The sequence below is a fragment of the Acipenser ruthenus genome, chromosome 3 (genome assembly GCF_902713425.1).
Source record: "Acipenser ruthenus chromosome 3, fAciRut3.2 maternal haplotype, whole genome shotgun sequence".
NCBI lineage: Eukaryota > Metazoa > Chordata > Actinopteri > Acipenseriformes > Acipenseridae > Acipenser > Acipenser ruthenus.
Window position 1 is genome coordinate 100,773,709 of NC_081191.1, and position 20,935 is coordinate 100,794,643.

Genomic DNA, 20,935 nt, shown 5'->3' on the forward strand with positions numbered 1-20,935 from the left:
TGAGTTTGAGGTCTCAGTGCATTCATTCAGCATTGCTCCCCTGGTGAGCATTCTTTAAAATTCACGATGGCTATTTCTATCAGTACTAACATTTTGCCCTCATCGTCAGCTAGACAGCCGCATGTGTGGATCTGCAGTGTTGAAAATGTCGGGGAACCACTTTAAATTAAATAGACTTACAAAATGTATTCTTTAAATAATCTTTGTGGACAGATCTTTTAACTTGAAGTTCAAGCAGAAAAATGAAATTTGTCACCAGCACTAATGCATGCTTAATGAAGCACATACAATAAGTAAATGCCATTATTATAAAATGCAAATACTTTAGGTTCCTGGGCAAAACACTGTGGACAAACTTCTACTTTTGTATGTAACCAGCAACTTGCACATCATTTTCTGGATAATTAGCATTGCAAATGCTTAAAGTTCATGGACTCTTGCACTTTGTAAACAGGACTGTTTAATTAGGAGAATTCATTAATATAACCGAGTGCTTTAAAAAGTTGGCAATCACATACATGTTTTTAGACACTCTGAAAATGCATTCAGATTAAAGCCATCTAATCTATCAGAGCTATGCAAAGAAACTAGGACACATATGCTATCTTCAAACAGCCAGGCCCTTGTACATGTTATATCCTGACATCTTCTTAATCGACCCACATATGGCTGCTGTTAAACTGACATGGTGCCCTGGCTCAGTTTTAACATCGAGTCGTGACAAAGATTTGTCGCTTGGCGGGAGTCAAAGGTTACCGATTCACAGCTGGTATCCTGAATCCAAGATGCCCCACTAATCTACCACACAGGAGAGGAAGAAAAACATTTAATACAATGCTGGTTGTTATTTCATATTTGTCAATCCTCACTTCAACTGGCAAGAACAGACAAGCTGTTTCTTCACAAAAAAAGTCACAATGTGATCTCTATATTATCAAAGCATTTAATCAAAACAGTACAAGTAAGACAAGTGGATAAATAAAAGTGAAGCACGCCAACCTTATTAAGATAAATCACCTGTCTGCTCTCCATTCCTTTGCAGGGGAAAACTTGTTGACATGAGCTGTGAACTTCATCATTGTGTTTAAGCACTTCTTTAGGTGAATATGTGTGTGTGTGTGTGTGTGTGTGTGTGCATGCGTGAGTGTGTGTGTCTGTGCGTGTGAGAGTGTGTGTGCGTGTGTGTATGTATGTGCGTGTGTGTGTGTGTGTGTGTGTGTGTGTGTGTGCATGCGTGAGTGTGTGTGTCTGTGCGTGTGAGAGTGTGTGTGCGTGTGTGTATGTATGTGTGTGTGTGTGTGTGTGTGTGTGTGCATGCGTGAGTGTGTGTGTCTGTGCGTGTGAGAGTGTGTGTGTGTGTGTGTGCGTGAGTGTGTGTGTGTGTGTGTGCGTGTGCGTGTGCGTGTGTGTGCGTGCGTGAGCGTGTGTGTGCATGCGTGAGTGTATGTGAGACATATTTCTTAGGGCCCAAACTATTTCCGCCTGTTATTTTACTGTTGATAGATTTGTGGCTATAACTCTTTAACTATAAAGGTTACAGGTACATGGCATACATGAAATGAATGTGCACACGCTAGGCTTCCATTAAAAAAAGTTAAATCGTCTGGGTCACTGTTTAGTACAGATAACAAAATCAGAGAAAAAAAAAAAGACACTTTTTAGAAAAAAACATTATTTATTGTTTATAAAATGTATTTTAGCATGGCCAGCTCAAATCTGACAGTGTACAATGAAACTTCAACATGTAGGGAACATGGTTTTTTTTTGTGTTTTTTTTACAAATTGGATAAAAAATAAAGGAATTATGGCCATATATACAAAAGCAACCAAATTAACAATTGAAAAAAAAATAAAATAAAAACGCATTCAAATTACATCCCAGGGACCCTGATCATGTGGTGCAAGATGGAGCTATTTACTGCGGCTGAAAGCTGTGCAAAGTAGCAACCCTGGCAACCTAACCCTAACAGCGGATATGTCTCATGCATCAGATCCACAAACACTATATATATATATATATATATATATATATATATATATCGGAACCGAGGTAGGTTTGTCTTACAGTGCAGTGGTTACATTGCAAAACACTGACGTTCACGGCTCGTTTTGAAGCTCTGACTCTGCTCTTTCGAACGGTGCCCTGCCAGCAGGGCTGTCTCTTACAGTGCCTGAGTAAAAAGATTTAAGGGCCAGGTCGTTGGCGGGATTTTTAACATTAGGCGGACTCTAAAGAGTTAAAAAGTGAGAATGTGTTAAAACAAACCACCCCTTTTTTATTCAGTATATCATTCTGCTTTTTATTTCAGATGTAACGGCGCAGGCTGGACGCACCACATGCAAGCGTTTAAACCACAATGCAAAAGAGCCGGGCTCGTCTGCATTGTGGATTTAGAGCTTTTAACCTCATCAATATCTCACTGACAGGGGACTGGACAGAATCCGTAAAGGCTGTGTATCACACAACACTGCCCATTACACATACTAAGGGAAAACTCCAAATATCAAATTAAGTACAGCTTTCGGTAAAAAGAATGGGGAAGTTTGTACTGAGATATGAAACAGATTTTTGCAACAGTCTCTCCAAACAGTGGGATCTGATAACTGGCAACTATAAAATCCTGCTTCAATATCTCATCCTCATCTCAGACACTGGCTGACTCACAGTGGGATAACATGGGTGGGTTGCTGCACTAACAGCACCTCTCTCCACACAGCTGGGAAAGAACTCTGCATAGGAGGTCACCGCTGAACAGGAGCAACCCTGAAACACGCAATCATAAAACGTTGTATTACGAAGTTAAAACTTTTTTTTTTTTTTTTTAATTGACGCAAGGTGGTTGTATCATTGTCGTCATTAGTATTTATTCAAAGCTTCCTAAACGAGAGGATCAAGCTGTTACTAGCCTCGATTGAGCTTCACAGTGGAGCCTAATCCCAACCTTAGCTGAGCAGGAAACACTGACGAATATCATCCTTCCCTTTAGGACAGGCCTTACTTGGCCCAGTCAGTCTTCATGTACAGTAATCCTCAAATTGTTACCGTAGTAATGTTTAGCAAATTAAATCAGGTTTTTCTTAGTCTTAACCACAATGCACACGAGCCGGCTCATCTGCATTTGTGGTGATAGTGTTGTAGAACTTTTAACCTCAGTTCACAGACAGGGAACAGAATCCGTAAGGGCAGGGCATCCCAAAACGTTACATTCGTTTATAAAGATCTTAATGTTTAACCCTTAGTTCAAAACTAACAATGTTCGTTAACAGTTAATAAACAATAAAAAAAAAGTGGCCCTTAAGCCCTTAATTACTCAGAATTTGATGTAGACCCTGCTTGTTTAAAAAAAATAATAATAATTTTCCACAGGTTTCAATTCCAGAACATATGTAAATATCTTGGGTTTCTATTATATTAATCACTAAAACACATGTTGTAATTACTTATTGTACATTTTGTCCTCGTGTTGATTTTGGTAGTGCGTTAGGAAAACAAGGGGGACAAAATAAAAGCAGCAAGAACTGTGTCAAAAAGGCAGGTCTCGCTGACGCAACCATTATTGTTCAAATTGTTTGTGTGTCCCTCACATCCTGTGATTATTTTGGCTGAAACCCATGGAATTCTGTGCTTTCCTCACACCCAGGTGTAAACCAAAACAAGTTTACTCTTAAAAAAAACAAAACCAACTATTGTATATAGTGGTTTGGTGTATTTTTACAGATGATATAGTTAGAGAGTCTGCACAGATATGATAAAAATGAATTTAGAAATCTCAATATAAGAGCAAGAGAAAGCAGAACTACTCAGAATGGTTGCAGTCCTCATAAAGCAATTTTAGTTACACTACTGCAGTATATATGTTTTACCATTGTATAGTATATTTTTCTGAGGGATGAGCTATTTCAATGCTTACACTGTGTCAGTCTAACTTAAAGGGTATATAAGGACCTTTTTATTTTATTTACATGTTCCCACAACTGTTTAAGTAAGGTTTGTGTATTGTTTTAATTATTATTTTTTTTAGATCTTGACCACTTTTTTCACGTTTAAATTGAGTGCTCTCTGGCTGTTTCTGTTATAGCTACAAGATGGCCTCTGATGTATTTCTCAGAACTACATTGCCCATTATTACTGGTAAATCCATCTCAGTTACATATGTGAGCAGAGGATGATGGGAAATGTAGTTTGAGTGGTCCATGCAGGTCCACGTGAAGCCATCTTGGAGGCAGTGGAATGCAATTTAAAAGATTAAAAAATGATCAAAATGTAAATAAAATAAAATAAAACACCTTATGTAAACAGTTGTAGCAACACACAATAAAATAAAAAGGTCTTTATATACCCTTTAAGGAGTAAGTAGTGGGGTTCTTTAAATGGTATTGCTGCTGTTTAAAAAACGTACCTGCAATATTTTCTTGACAACTTGTTACACTTACATACCTCACAACTTTTGAAAATCGGTACCATCGTGCAGCGGTGGGTGCTGAATTAAGATATATACATACCATTTTTTATAGTTTCCCCTGTTGGGAGAGTGAGCCATCGGGGGTGGGGTGATGGAGTGCTGTTGAGCAAGCAAGCCGGCGGGGGGCAGGGGCTGGTGGTGTTCAATTAAGATATATACATAGCTTTTTTTACTGTTTCCCCTGTAGAGCAAGCGAGACAGCGAGCGAGTGGGGCACTTGTTAGAGAACATTTACTTAATGTTATAATACATTACAATTGGCAAATCTACAAAATGGAGAGTTTCTTGAGTCTCATCGGGAGACGGGAGAATCATTCTCTGAATCGGGAGTCTTGGCATGTATGCACTTGTAACTTTAAAGTCTGTTTCACTGGGACTTGAGATCTGCCCTCCAAATCACTGCAGGAAGAGCAACTAAATTATATATATATATATATAACAAGTGCTCTGGCTTTTCTTTTCCATACCACATCATTTGATCGTTATTTCTGTTTTACCTGTTTGACAATGTGGGCGATAATCCTTATACTATCAGTGCACTAGCATGGCTATTTTGAAAATAGCTTTGAAACAGACTTTAAAGTGTAAACAGTTGTCAGGATGTTTACAATGAAAAGAAAAAATACAGGTACGTTATTTAAACAGTTGTAGCAACATGTGGGGACATGAATTGCTATATTTTTCGAAACCCCACTACTTAGGCCTACTTTAACTGTCTGTGACAGGGTGGCTGAGTCGGTGACGTCACGGCAGAAGCAGGAACGTAAATAAACTGACACCAATACTGCAGTTTCAAAAAGAAAGACGCGGCTGACCGCTGTTTTATTTAAATACAAAAATAAATCAAAGGTTTGAACAGAAACGAAACTTGCTCACAGCAAAATAAAAGGTGTAAACAAAAGGGCGGCAGGGCGGCAAAGGCAGCAGGGCCTCCTCCCTGTCTGGCGGCGAAGGCGGCAGGGGATCCTCCCCTGGCTGCGAAGGCGGCAGGGGCTCCTCCCCTTCTGGCTGCGAAGGCAGCAGGGGCTCCTCCCCTTCTGGCTGCAAAGGCTGCAGGGGCTCCTCCCCTTCTGGCTGCAGCAGGGAAACCAGCAGGCATGCTACCTGTGCTGGTGGCGGCGATGGAGGCGGAACCAACAGGTACTCTACCTCTGTTGGTGGCGGCGATGGAGGTAGAACCAGCAGGTATTCTACCTCTGCTGGTGGAGGTGGAACCAGCAGGAACTCTCCCTCTGCTGGTGGAGACGTGGGCTGTAGACGTTCGGCCTTCCCCCTTTTGAGCTGTGGACGCACTGACTCCTTCCCCTTGTCTCCTCTCCTATAGGTGTAACTCCGCTCTTCGGGGAGGGGGCAATTAACTGGAAAATGCCCCCGCTCTCCAGAGATGCAACAACAGTAGGTTTTACTTATGCTGTGGAGGAGGTCTTCTCAGCTGATCTCCTCCTGTGCCTGCTGTTGCTGTTGTCTGCAGCTCTTCCTCCTTCCCATCCTCTTTCCTCCCATTCTCCTTCCTCCCCTTCTTCCTTCTCACTCCACAAGTAATAATCGAAAAAATGAAAAACAAAAAAAACTGCAGTACCCTACTTCTGCCTGAGTCTAGGAGGCGTTGGTGATACCACCTGGACACCACGAGTCGTCTGACGTCAGGCCAGAAGCAGGAACTAAAAACAAACTGACACCAGGCACTGCAGTTTCAAAAGAAAGACACGGCTGGGCGCCGTTTTATTTTTAAATAACAAAAATAAATAAAATATTTAAACACAAAAACACTTGCTCAAAGGGCAAAATAAAAATGTTAAACCAAAAATAATCACGGGCAGTCACTGTTCCTGTATATATATATATATATATATATATATATATATATATATATATATATATTTAAGTTTCGTTTTGTTTTGTTTTGTTTTATTTCGTTTTGTTTCTTTCTCTCTCGTTCCTCTCGCTCTCTCCGCTCCTAACACACCCACCACGAGTGCAGTGAGCTGCAGGCTTTTATGCAGGTGACCATCTCCCGATTAGCAACAAAATTAATCAATTAATTAATTCGGGAGATGGCCATCTTCTGCACGAGTTTATTGATTATTCCTGGCAGAGGAGGAGCACCAATCTCGCCTCTGCCAGAACACGTTTTAAAATAAACAAAACCGCACGGTTATTCCGTCATCTATAAATAACAAAAACAATAACAAAATACGTGGCGCTTTGCAGTCATATAAATACAATAACACAGCGGTACGCCGCCACAAATACAATAAATAAATCATAACAAACTAATACAAAATAACACAGGGGCGGAGGGGGAAACCCCGTTCTATAAATAAACAAAAAACAGTTACACAGCAGGGCTCTCTACCGCCCGGCTACACTGTCATTTAGTTTTTATCTGAAAAACAATTTTCTTGAAATTGCTTCTGTAAAGAATAGATACTTTCAAACATAGAACATTATACTTTCAATCAATAAAGGCTGTATGACAGGGTGACCAGACGTCCCAGTTCAGCCGGGACAGTCCCGGTTTTCCATCAAAGGCCTTTGTAGCTGTTCAGTATGTAACACATCAACAACGTCAATAAAGAGAGCTTGACACAGTCAGTAAGGAAAGAAAGAAAGAAAGAAAAATGCCAAAATATAAATGTATTTTAATGATTTAATTGTATTATTATTATTATTATTATTATTATTATTATTATTATTATTATTATTATTATTATTCAACTCAATATAAAAGTCTGCAACACATATAACACAATATGGCTATTTAAACTAGCCACAAACTATACACCCAGGAGTGTACTGAAATTAGCTAGCTGCTTAAAAAAAAAAAAAAAAAGATAATACTAAGAGTGAAAGGATGGCTATTTAAATGGTTTAATTAGTCTTATCAATTATTTAACAATGTGTCCCGGTTTTGAACTTTGAAAATCTGGTCACCCTACTTCATGGTGGCCTCAATATTTCAGACAAAAACAAATGGGAGTACAACAATCTAGAAATATTAAAGGGTACATAAGGACCGTTTTATTTTATTTTCCATCATCCTCCTGCTCACATATGTAACAGATGGATTTAACAGTGAGCAGGAGGATGATGGGAAATGTAGTTCTGAGAGGTCCATGTGGTTATATGTGAAGCCATCTTGAGGCAGGGAATGCAATTTAAAAGTTTAAAAAAGTGGTCAAAATGTACCAAAAAATAAAAATAAAACAATACACACACCTTACGTAAACAGTTGTAGCAACACATGGGAACATGTAACACAATAAAATAAAAACTTTACTTTTAAAATAAAAACAGCAGAAAGGTCATTGCTATTTTTTTTTTTTATCAGAAGGTGAACTTTCAGCAGATAAAATGGTACAGCTATCAAAAGCAATGAGTGCCTTTTACTGTACAAATGCCGTTGCAAAATATGATTGCATCAACATTTAAAAAATGCCAACAATCTTGTAGTAGGGGCAATCCAATTACATGCATTAGGATTAGTGTTAAAAAAAAATAAAACCACCCAAACTGGCATCTACTGATTTTCTTCTTCTCTGCAATAACTTTTTTACACATTTAATAAATATTGCTTAGCAGAATTATCCCAGTCGACTGTTCATGTTGTTTCCATAGTCAGTCTTCAATAGTCAAAGGTTCTATTGGACCCCTGCACAAATATTAATTTAAAAAAAATACACATTTTAAGAAATGACTTGTCCTAGGGAGCTCTCTGAAAAATACCCTGCCCTAAAGGATTGCTTCACAGGAGGGGGACCAGCAGAGAACCTTCACTGCAAGAATATTGAGGCAAAATTACAGACACACTATCATGACTGGCACAGATATGTGAAAATCTTCTGTAATCACGTTAAAGACTGAGCACAGTGTATGCAGCTCTTGTATCTCTAGTTCCAGGACAGTATTTTCACTTTTTTTTTTTTTTGTTTGACTGTTTCTTCACAGAAATGTAACCACCCATTACAGGCAGTTAAACTGGACCTTTGTTAAGAAGCTGGAATTAAATTAAATGCTTGGAGCAACAATTATTCACTAATAAAGCTCACGGAGAGAAAAGCTACAGTAGCAGGTATTTTCAGTGCTCAAAATAATAAACAAGAAGTAAAATATAAGAATTGGGAACAGGTGACAGGGAATTATTATAGGTTAATTATCACCAAAAAAGCCTTGTGTTTTAAAAGCAATCAATAAATAAAAAGTGTATGAGCAATCGATAAATAATTAAACATAAATGAATGGACACTGTACGTTCACAGCATTTCTTATTTATTATTAACGACACAGTACTGTAGCTAATTTAAAGTGTTTGTAGACTGCATCTTGGTCATGATGAGGTCATTGTCATGTGTAGCAATAATCGACCATTTACTGTATATTGAATATATACGTTGATTTATTCCCTTTAATCTATTCATAACCACCCCCCCACCCCCCCCCAACAGCTTTTACCAGGAATAGTCAGTAACCGTGCATTGTACTGTGTTAGTGACTAAAGTTAAACACATATTGTACTGTATGTTTATAGAGAAAAGCCAGGGTTTTTTATAAGCTGTATTATAAAATCCTTAACTCAATCTTTTTTTAGCAGAAGGACCATTCAGGAAGTACTTCTAGTTCGCTTTATAATATAAAATGAGCTTGTTACAAGATCTTGTATGGCATTGCAGACAACGGTTTCATTGCCTGTTTGAGCTCTGAAAGGTCTTTTCTGGTCTTACCCCAAACAAAGATGGCACAGAGGTGGTGCTTTGAAGGTCCAGCCTATGCAACCTCTTGCAGGCAGTGTAACGAGATGGCACAAGTTTGTCATGGTGTGTGAGATCCAATATACAGAAGAAATTCAAACATATATGTCTAGAATTTTAAAACATTACCATATAATATTTGTGCATTTGAGAAAATCAAAAATATAATTATGTTAAAATGAAGTGGGGCCATTTCTGTGCATTTGATATTTTGCTACGAGTGATCTTAACCCTTTGCAGTCCTATCTCGGACCAGGTCCGACATTACAATTTTTCCTTTCCGGTCCGGACGTAAAAAAAGACGTAAAGCATAGGTCCCTAGTTGTTTTTTCTCGGGATAAAAACGAGAAAAGCTTTCCATGGCCGAGTGAGGCCGATAGAAGCTGATCTGAGCAATACACCCTTCACCACAGACGTATGCACTACTATGAAGAGATATGTGATGCCGCGAACAAGGAGTGGGGCAGGGCTGGAGATGCAGTACTGAGTGTCCTGTTGATATGCAGTGCCTTTTAAACCTGTTTTACTGTGAATAAAATTACTTTTAAACAGTGTGTGTAAAATAAATCACACATCTCTCAAATGGGGTACTTTGTCAGGCTTCAGCGATCACAGAGGAGACTCATAACTGGATAGTCAAAGGGCCACATACTGGGAGCAGCAGCTCAGTATTGATGTGGAAACAAATGTTAATGGTCTGTAATGTATGATAAACATCTGAAGCATTTTTGTTTGCTCCATTAATATCTTCAATTGGGAAAATCAAGGTCATACTTTTTTTTTTTTTTAAGAATTAGTCTGATCTGATTTGAATACCAGGGCCCTAACAAATAATCTGCATGTGAAATGCTGGATAGCTTTATGAAGTATTTCCTTAAGTTGAGGGAACATGAAGCCACTTTGTGGCTTGAACTTGGTTTTAGGAGACTAGGTTTCAGGCTGCTTTATGGCACACCAGGGGAGACTTGGGGTTTGATACAGCAAAGTTGCCTTAAACTAGGTCTCCCGACCAGGTTACAAGCAACTGTTCCTGAAAACGTAGGCGTGTGTGTTCCCTCAGCTTTAGACTTCATAGAAACATTACTGCACTGGAAGGGTCATAAAAAAACACAGATCAACACAACTGATAAGTTGAGAGACATTAGATATACTGGCCAATAAAACTTAGAGCATCTTCTTTATTACATAGTGATGTTCAGAAACAGAAATTGGACATCACAGCTTCATACAGAATTCAAGATGCAGTCAACAATGGTGTTCTGATTGCTGTAGTGCTGTACTTAGTTAACACTTCAACTATGAAATAGCAATAAGCTTATCACTTTGAGAACAGGACACTTGCTGGAAAATTGCAAATGATTTGGTCATTCAAAGCAGCAATCATCAGAGTGCCCCAACCTCCCCTTCTCAACGCATAACTAGTGATTAGGGTACTGTTTTTTTGGTTTTTTTTAATAAATCCTTATGATTCACTAGTCATCTGCTCATGGATTTAAAAAAAAAAAAAAAACAACACGAAAGGCTTTGAAATAAGTTTAAAAATGACATATTATATTAAAATAGGCAATACTGGTGGATAATCTTCAAATGCCACAAGCTCATCAGCTGCACAACCCTCCTTGTGCAGTATAGCAGGACACACACTTAAACCTCACTGTTTAATTATGGTAGTACTGTATATCATTTCAGACTGCTTGTCAGAAGTGATTACATTTTGTGCTGACCCTCCGTTGTTGTTTTTCAGTATGTCAGTGTTTTCAGTGGGAAGTTCCAAATACAGAGAGCCAGAAACAGACATGTCTAAGACAAACTATATGAAGTAGATATGCAGAAAGTGTGAGAACAATTACCTTTGATAGCTGTTGTGTTGAATGGATCTGCATGTTAAAGCAAAGCAGTATTTATTTGTAGGAACTGTAAAATGGGGGGGGGAGGGGGGAGTAGAAGTAAATATTTACTAGTTGGGACATCTGCATCAGTGGACAGCTACTGTAACCAGTAAACCAAGGGCCACTGTGCCACATACATGTATTTAAGGAGTGGCAAACATCACAGAACACAATACTAAACAGTACACTTCAGAAGAGGCTTGTGACTGATAGTAAAACTTAGTTTTTATATCTGGAATTATGACTTTATTTGAATGCCACCACAACATCTGCAAGTGTAAATTAGGACTAATTCACAGCAGCACTGCTTCACAAGCTAACTGTTTTACACAAATAATGATTTCCCCCCCTAAAATACCAGCTGCTGTCAGAATTTCTACTGGCAAGGGTAATCTAGGTCATATGCTTTATCACACAGAGAATTTGGAAAAAAACCCAGCTTTTTACAGAAGGCCCCTGGCTTCAATACCTTCCTGACACTTCACATTGCACAAATAACCCATGGCAAACAAAAACAAGTGAAGATGATTTTGGCAATGGCAATATTCATATTCTCATGCGCAAACTGTCTGCCTGAATCAGACATACCAAACTAAGGGGGTTGAATGTGTTTTAGTTGGTTTATTTGCTTTATTTATTTATGCATTCTTTTCACTCTTCTTTGGTATCCCCACTCCTGCTTTGGTACCTAAGCTATTGTACATTTACACTAGCAGCCTTTGAGCTGACACAGCATACAAACAGGGATTTCATAACAAAATAAAGACACTGCTGTGATGCATAAGGAAAGCGTTAAGGCCCTCATTAACTGTGCAAACACTGTCTTTAATGGTATCCCCTGGAGACAAGAACAATAGACTAGAGCCGAGAAGCCAGGAGTCTGAATGCTACTTCCATAGCTATTGTATCCTAATGGATTGGGAAAACTCAATGGAGACTGACACACATAATCATGCCAGACATCAATGGTCTAGTACAGTAGGTATCACACTTGTTTCTGAACCGGGTACTTAGATGATAGGGGTACTTGAGCGCACCCCCAAAATGTATTAAGTGGTGCTGAGAAGCACTTTGTAAGTTTTTGTGTAAGTTGATGCAAATGTTTAAGATGATATTCATTTGTAATGTAGTCAATCTGAATACCAACACTTGCTTAATCAAGTAAGTATTATTAAGGTAGTATAATATACACTGCTGTTTTAAAAAGCATAAATGCTTGCTGTCATGACACTCAATACTGGTATTTTGTTTACAGGCAACACAAAGTATTGAATGACTTTGCTTGTTTATAACATGTAGTGCCTTAATTAGAAATTCCACCTTCCTCCTTAAAACGAATCTAGTTCTTTAATAAAAACAGCACTCAGCACACTGGCGATCTAAAAATAAAAAGGGTGCAGGAAGTTCCCCAAGTAAGAAAGAACGTGGAGTAAGCACTTCATTCCAAACACCCTCTCTAGTTTCTCTTCATCGTGTGAACCTCTCCTTAGAGAATTAAAATGACTGTGGGGGTCGATTTCAATAATGTAAACAGCCAAGGATCTTTAAATACTACAGCAGTTTCATTCTATTCTAACCCGTGCTGGTGTTTTACTGAATAACCTAATACAATAAAAATGCAGTGTAAAAAGATTTACAGGGGTAATTATCCCCGAACAATCAAAAGCTTACAATGGCCTACCGAGATGAAATGTTTATTCACATAACAAGCTAAACAAACAAAAAAAAAAATCTCCAGCCCTCAGAAAATACAAAACATCCACTAGTGAGAGGTGTTCGTTTTGCCAATGAAGCATCCAAGTGCTAAAGCTACGTGTGAGGCAGCTAGTGATGTTTACCCGTGAAAAGTAAGCATGAGTCGTATGGAATAAACTTCACAAAAACGTGTGATTCCCATTTCACTTAACTTCAATTTACATAGTTCTTTAGCATACAGGACTGGCAGAGTTCCCCACAGTGGATATTTACAGTCTGCAATATTACACATCAGTGTTCAGCATTACATTGACAACTTTGCTACAACAAAAGCAGTACAGTATTCATAATAGAATGCATCTCATGATGGGAAAATTAGAGGGTTAACAGATGTTCAAACATAAAAAATGTAATGTGGCTTCACAAGAACTGTTCTGTAAAGTCACACTTTAACAGCAACTCACAACGCAGGAGTTTAATATAGGAATACCTGCTGCATACATCAATAACGGAAGATTAATCATTTAATAACACATCATCAACTGCTTTGCATTATATAATTACATGTGTAGGTTTTACCAATCCAGTAGAATCCTTTTACCTCTCAATACTCCATAGGAACATTTATATGTGTGTGTGTGTGAATGATACAACACACCAAATAGAACAATCAGCAAAAATGTATTTGATTCGATGATATACGGGTTATTATTTTGCTTGACAGATTTTAAGATTTTGTAGAAGAGTGCTTATTAAGATCAATTAATGCGTAGAGACGGGTTTTACCAAGGACCTATATTACATTATTTTGCAAATATTACACTTTTTTCTGTAGACGTTGTGCAGCAATTAGAATGCAATTATTAATAGGAGACTGCAATTACTGTTAGGTGACATCCCAGTCTTGCATTACATTATAACTGCTTAAAATACCATATTTGATATAATTATTCATGAGAAAAAGGCGTGGTCTGTGTCTGGTCTGAGATACTTTAGAAGCATAGAATAATGGTTGGAGCTGAAGAGTGGGAGCAGGGCATCACTGGTTCTGAATCCCAAGTAAGCCGCTAACCTATTGAATTTTTGATGTGGTTTCTCTGTTAGGAGATCCTACCTAACAAATGAAAGACATAAAATTGACTACTGCAAGAGGCTATTTATTTATGACTATGTTTATTACCTCTTTAAAATGTCTTGTCGAAATATATAAAGAAACAATTATACCTTTACTGGATAGCCAATACATGTACTGTATTTAAAAAATAAATAAATAAATAAAAAAGGCACAGGCTTTTGGGCCTGCCGAATTGTCTTCATCTGGCTTCAAAGAGAAAAATGAATGAAGTCTTAACAACTCCCCTTTTTGAAATTGTCAGTCCAATAAAGACATTGTTCATCTTTATGAACGTGGTTATTGTTTGCCTGCGATGGCAATTATTTATTATGTTGTTTTCTTTCAGGCAGTTTTCCCTTTTACGGCCTGGCTGTGAATAACATTAGCTTGGAAAGCTGTCGGAAATAGGGACAGAAAAGCCATAAAAACACAAATGAACGGCCAGTGGAAGTCAGCAGTACAGGCTGATACTGCTGATACAAGTGATCTACTGTAAAAACAGCAGGGTACAAATACAGCTGCCCTTTTACTCTATATCCCCAGGGATGATTTGTTTACCCTCTGCTCACTAAAGATCATACAAAAATAATGAACATGGTCTGCATAATACAAAATAAATAAATTAAACAGCTCAGATGTGATCCCACTTCTACACAGTGGAAGCCTCGGACCCTACACCTTGCACCATTAAAGGCTTACATCAAGAATGAAACAGCAACATGAAGGTTAAAGCTACAGTTAGAGCCCGACTCCAATTCTGTAAAGTTTGCGCGTTGATGCTCCTGGAGTGCAGCCTTGTTCATTGGACGAATCATCAACCTGTATCTATTTCAGATCGCTATGTACAGGATTCAATTTACCCAATGATGTGAAACAGACACTTTATTTTCCATTCCAGGCTTTAATATTTTCTGTGATTATATACAAATTCACTGGCTTGGGGCTGAAGGACTTAAATGCAGTCACCAGTCTAGATCAAGATCCAGTTTCAGTTCATTTTTACTCAATTTTGCCTCACGCAGAAACTTTTTTGCCCTTCAACATACGGGCCATATGGGCAACTGTGACGCTTAAAACAATTACAGTCAACAACAGCAGTGCTTGTTTGGTAAAGTTGTAAACCAAAAAGCTTGATGGTTACAGTGTGTTAGGAGCTAAAAACAGCACTGTGTCGCCGACACCTTTGTTCAGAAAACAGCTGAACCTGTTCCTTACATTGGCCCAGACAGTGTTCTCCTAATTTCCCCCGATGCTCATTTGTTAAGTGCTGTTCTCCAGTGATCCATCCCAGGGCCAGATGTCCTTGGGATATTTAAACTTTTTTTTTTTTTTTTTAAATCTAATCCTAAAGAAGCCAACTTTCCAAAACAACACTTTCCCATCAACTCCCTCTACAAGAGCTGCAGCCCTGAACCAGCTGTTTCTCTGGCCTTGCCCTGTACATCATCCTTGGCACATGCCACAAGAATTGTGCCCTGGTTCCTCTGGGGGCCTTCATGCTTATTAGTCATAGTGTACCAACTAAAAACCGCTGTCAGCAAACCAAAGGAATGTGACAAAGTGCATGTACAACCAGGAAACCTATGATACAGATCAACAGAATTGTAGGGCAGGGTAGTAGCTCTAGGGTCAACACTTTTTAAAGTAAATTAATTAAATGAAATAAAAAAGAAAGTAAAAAATCAATGAAATAAAAATATTTAGTACTCCAGACACATACAGGGGTTGGAATATGTTGAACACGACTATGTGTAAATACCTGACCTGTACTATATATTAAACAAAATCAGTATTAGTCACAATGAGCCAGACAGCATATCTGAAAGGCTTTTTTTTTTCAAAGAAAGAAAAGACTTCCAATCCCATATAGGTCCTTGGTGTCATAACTTTTCAAACACAGAGGTCAGTATTCCTTGATATGCTCAAGGACCAGTTTAAACACTGCTATACAGACTCCTCATGATATTTTGTATGCATATTTGACCTTGTAAATATATTTAACCACCTGGGAGGTGGTGATGAGGAAGACAAACTCCTTTCAAAATTCACCAATATTTCTGTCAAGATTGTGAAGAAATTAGAACACAGAAAGCAATACTGGATGCTGTCAAGTTTTATAATTAGAAACCCTGTTCCCGGCAGAAAAAAGGTCCCCAGATTCTGCTTATCCTACACACTCTCCTGCTCCCCAAGGTAACGTGTTTCATCTCAAGCATAAAACCAAACACACTGGCTGAATGATACCGTCAGACAACTGCTGACACAATACAGCAACCTAACATCCCTCAAGTCTGTTTGCAAATTCCAAGAACAGCCGATTGGGACTTCTCTTAGCATCTGTATCGTGGTCCAATGCAATCGGTGCAATCAAGTTATCAGTTTAAATTGACTAGGCAGCATGGTCTTCTGAGCATCCTTCTGTGGAAAATCATACAGTATACTGGTTACCTATGGAAAGTAAATGACACTGCAATTGTACAGTTCTTTGGTTGGATAGTTTATCGCAGGAGAGGCTTTATGCTGAGTCCTCAGTTGAAAAAAAAGGGAGTTACAACATGTTTCCCACTTGTGTTAACTCTAGTATGTTGTCAACCAGATGTGTGTGTAACAATTGCTTGCTATCCTTCCAGATGGACTGACAGCCGTTACAACTTTAGGGATGCCTAGACATGAACAGAGAATACCACATACAAGGTTTAGGTTCTCCTTGTGCACAGCCTTAATAAAACATAAAACTTAAATACGCATTACCGGTAAAAGTCCTATAAATCGATTAGCTTAGGAAGCAGAAACATGACAGTACTGTATTTTCATTAGTCCTTTACATTAGTTATATATAGCATAGCACCCAGAACTGCACATTAACATATTTACTGTACTTCACAAGTGTTAGGGTTATAATTCAACATACATTCACTTCTTAACCAAACACAACTTGCTGTGAGTCTGCATCAAGTTAATAAAGGTACTACAAGTACATCCCTTAAAATACATTTTAAAAATACATTAAATGTACTTTAAAATACTATAACTCCCTCAAATGAATGACTGTAACAACAAAATCATATAACAACTCATCAACATCTATTGATTTAAGTTCTTAATTCAAGCACCAGCTCAGGCAATGTGTAACTAATGAAACCACAACAGGTGAAGTTCTCCAACAAAGCCTTTCCTTTTTTTTTTCTTTTTTTTTTACAATGGTAGGAATTCACCACTAAGCTGACACATCTTTTATTCTCACTGTAGTGGTACAAACACCAACACAGTCCTTAGTAAGTCTGACATTTTTTGAGTCAACAGCAGAGCATGAATAACAGCACATTACTCAGCATGGAACGATCAAATTAATGCATAACACTACGCAGCACTGGTCACGCATACAGGTGTACAGAGACGCAGCTGGGGTAGATTGTCTCCTTACCTGCATTCTCTGCAGCTAAACAAAATCCAAGTCCAGGGCTAGCTGAGAATGGGTCCTGTGTAACACTTTCAGTTTAATTGTGCCCCCTTTCCAGCGCTTCCTTAACTTTCTGTGATCCAACTGTCTGATTGTTGAATCAATCTACCTTCTCCAATGGGGCTATTATTCAGCAGCCTAGGAGGATGAATTTTTCATTACACGAGTTTGCAGTCTGCCCTCCTGAACAAGTTCTTTGTAATCCTGATGACACGTATCCCTGCACGGCTCACCTCACCTCACAGCGGCAGCCCCAGCAGTGGTGTGGAGGATGGGTTAGTGCTGAAGCAGGCCTGTGGACTCCTCCACTGGCAAAGGAAAAACATTTGGAGGATTTCCTGCTGTGGACTCCCATTGAGGCACACATTTAAGGGGGTGTGGAATGTACGTGTTGAGTCCCTCTGTTTGCTGTTATAAACAGTGTGAGAGGTGGACTGTCTCAAGATGAATTAGCTCATTACTACCTTTTAAAGCATTGCTTCTCTACTTATTTACTGACTATAGTCACCTCCCAGCCTATCAAAAAAATAAATAAACAGACTGAAGGCACTACTATTAATTAAGAGCTTAATTTACGGACCCTGTTCGATCCCTATTGAGCACCTGAGGCAAACATTGTCCACTGTAAGTCATACTTGTATGATTTTGCTCTCCAAATAGTTGTTGGTAAAGTGTTAGATTTACATCTCAGATGTTACACAAGGGTCAAAAGCAGACCTAACTGTATTTCACTGACAGTTTAACTAAGCATTTCTTTGATCTTGTGTTTTTTTTTTGGTGGTTGGGGTTTTGCGCGTCGTTGTAATGCAATTCTGTATGTGAAACTTATTTGCTTGTTTTGGTTTATTTTGCACCTCAGGGAAAACATCTTAATTTCCTTTTCAGTCAAAAGCCTGAAGAATGTTTTTCCCCTATCCCCAAGATACAATAAAATATTGATAATAAATAATAAGGAAGGTTTTGCACCACTGCTCACCAAAGAATAAACAAGACGGGACTTTAGACAGTGCAGCCAAGTCCATCTGCTCAAAACAAACTGGCTCTCTTTCACCCACCAGTGGTTGATTGAAGCTGGATTCCGAACACTGGGAACTGGGATCCCTGAGGCTGTCGTACTCCAGTCTCGTTCAGGCACAAACCACACAGGACCACAGAAAAGTATTGCATTTCACTAAAGATATTCATTATTGAAAGAGACATCCCTTAATAAAATATTCATATCAAAACACACAGGCAAACTGTATGTCATCAAGAACTACTGTTTTAAAACTGCTGTTCATTTATAACACACACACATGCAACGACACACTCTGCACAGGAGAAGAAACATAATGAACAAATACAGAAAACTTTTATTACATGCTGTATACAATACTGTATAAATCAAGTATATGATACAGTCCTTGCTATACCTCCAAGTACACGACAGGGCAAACTGTCCATGTAGTGAGGCTGGGAAGATAAGGAGGGTCATTCAAATCCAACAAAAAAAAATGCATTTAGATAATCTGCTTCAGTGCTACACCATACAGGGTAAGAATCATTTTACAAACTGCTTAGTTTTTAATAAGATTAAACTTTTTACTGTAGCTGGCTCAGGGAAGCAGGGTTTTTACCTAACCTAGATAACTCCTCTTGACTGAATCAACCCTTATCCAGGGATTTAAAACACCTCCACCTCCACATAATATACTCTACATTCTGAACAGTTGCATCTTCCTAGGGTGCACAAAAAGAAGTGTTTAATCAAACAGCAAATGTTTACTATGGAGACAATGTGGATCAGGAGAATAAAAAGATCCCTTTTAATTTAATGTTGTTAATCCTGTTATCATTTTCCTTTCCTCTCAAACATGCACAAATCTTAAATCATAAATGCAGTAACTTTGATGCTGAAGATCCTTCATAATTTACTGCATCGTAACTTTAAAGGCAGTACACTCAAATGACCTTATTTGTTCACCCTCAAGGGACTAACAAATACAATTTAATTCCTTTACATCATCAGAATGTATTCACTGATTAATGAACTGAATGTGTTTACCACGCATCAGTGGTAACCAAGAAGAATTATTGTGACTGATTTCTATTTGTAAAAATCTTGATTAGTTGGGATTACAATGCCATTATCCAAACAGTAGATGTTAAGTTTTTTATGTAAATGCCATTTGCTCACCAAGGGTGATGGTTGATTGGTTCAATTAACAATCATTGATGTACGACTTTCATTATGTGAGAGTAACTGTTATTTACTTCATGCTAATATTGGACAAACCAAGATAAAGTGAGATAGTAAAATGTAATCATACAAGATGCTATCCCTGTCTAGTGAAAACTGAAACATTTGTTAAGATGGAAAACTTGCACGTCCTGGCTGTGCAAAGTCACCGGTCTTCGCTGGGGATTCCGAAGGGAGCATCGCATTGGCTCTGGCGCTCCCCTGGGTTAGGGAGGCAAAAACATGAGGGACTGTTTCTCCTCATTGTGCTACAGCGAACCCTGCTGGCCAGGCGCCCAGTGAGCTCAGAGCAGACACCTGCAGGGCTGGCCTTTGTCCTCCAGGGGCTGGTAGCTTACTGACATCCGCTCTCAAATTCCTGGGTGAAAAAGAGGAAGCTGGCTTGGTCGTAGGATTGGAGGACGTCCACTGAACCTTCAGGTCTCCTGAGCTGTGTGGGGAATTGCTGTGGGGAGGGGAAAAATGACTGGACATTCCAAATTGGGGAGAAGATTGGGGGTAAAATAATTGGGCACACTGCATTTAGAACTAATCTAAATCTCATATTTGAATCAAGTTCTTTGGCTGGGTTTATGAAGCACTTGGTAGTATTGACTTCTTGACCTTTTTTTCCTCAACATTATTTTCGTGCCAGACAAACATTCAGTTTATAAATGATGGTTGAACAAACCCTGGCAATCAGTTATTCAAAAATGTGAAACTAAATGTATTGATATGCTGTCAAAATGAGTGGCAAGAATAGCTGCAGAAAATGCATGTTATGAGTTCATCACGTGACCCTATCACTGGGATGGCTGCTTGTTGTTAGAGCTCCTGCTACCACTTTGCAATTTTCATTTATAATCAAAGAATTTACGCTCTTATATTATTTTTTGATTATTTTCTATATAAACATTATCTGCTTACCGCAGGAGACCCGTTCCTTCCCCTCAATCCACGCCAGAGGGAAAGCATATGAAGAGACATCCGCTTGGCAGAGGTTGCACGCACTTTCCGTGGATCAGTTCAGGAAGCAATTGACGCGGCTTTGTGGCCTGTGATTCAAAACGTAACCGAAACAGCGACCATCCTCAGCGCTCTTAAACAGGAGGCTGCTGATATTGCTTCCTCTTTGAGGCAGCTAACTGCGAGACAGGATATCACCAGAGCTGATCTTCGACAACAGAAAGAAGAAATTAATCAATGCAACGTTCGTATTGATGCTACGCAAGATAAGATGGCGGACTTTGAGGACAGAAATCGTCGGTGTAACGTCATACTGGCGGGGCTTCCTGAAGGGGCTGAAGGTGATGACCCCATCCACTTTCTTCAGCAGAAAATTCCACAT

The 20,935-nt window shown here is 38.8% G+C and overlaps 1 protein-coding gene across 10 annotated transcripts in view; it reads right to left on the reverse strand.

The window, feature by feature from the left end:
• The window catches only part of LOC117435469 (sickle tail protein homolog), a 221,321-nt gene that overhangs the window by 123,221 nt on the left and 77,165 nt on the right, over window positions 1-20,935 (reverse strand). The window contains exon 1 of one of the 10 annotated variants that reach the window (XM_059019804.1): window positions 17,334-17,609. The exons of the other annotated variants lie outside the window; for them this stretch is intronic. The gene's annotated coding sequence lies outside the window, so the exon portion shown is untranslated. Of the gene's footprint in view, window positions 1-17,333; window positions 17,610-20,935 lie in introns of those variants that run through there. 10 annotated transcript variants of the gene reach the window in all.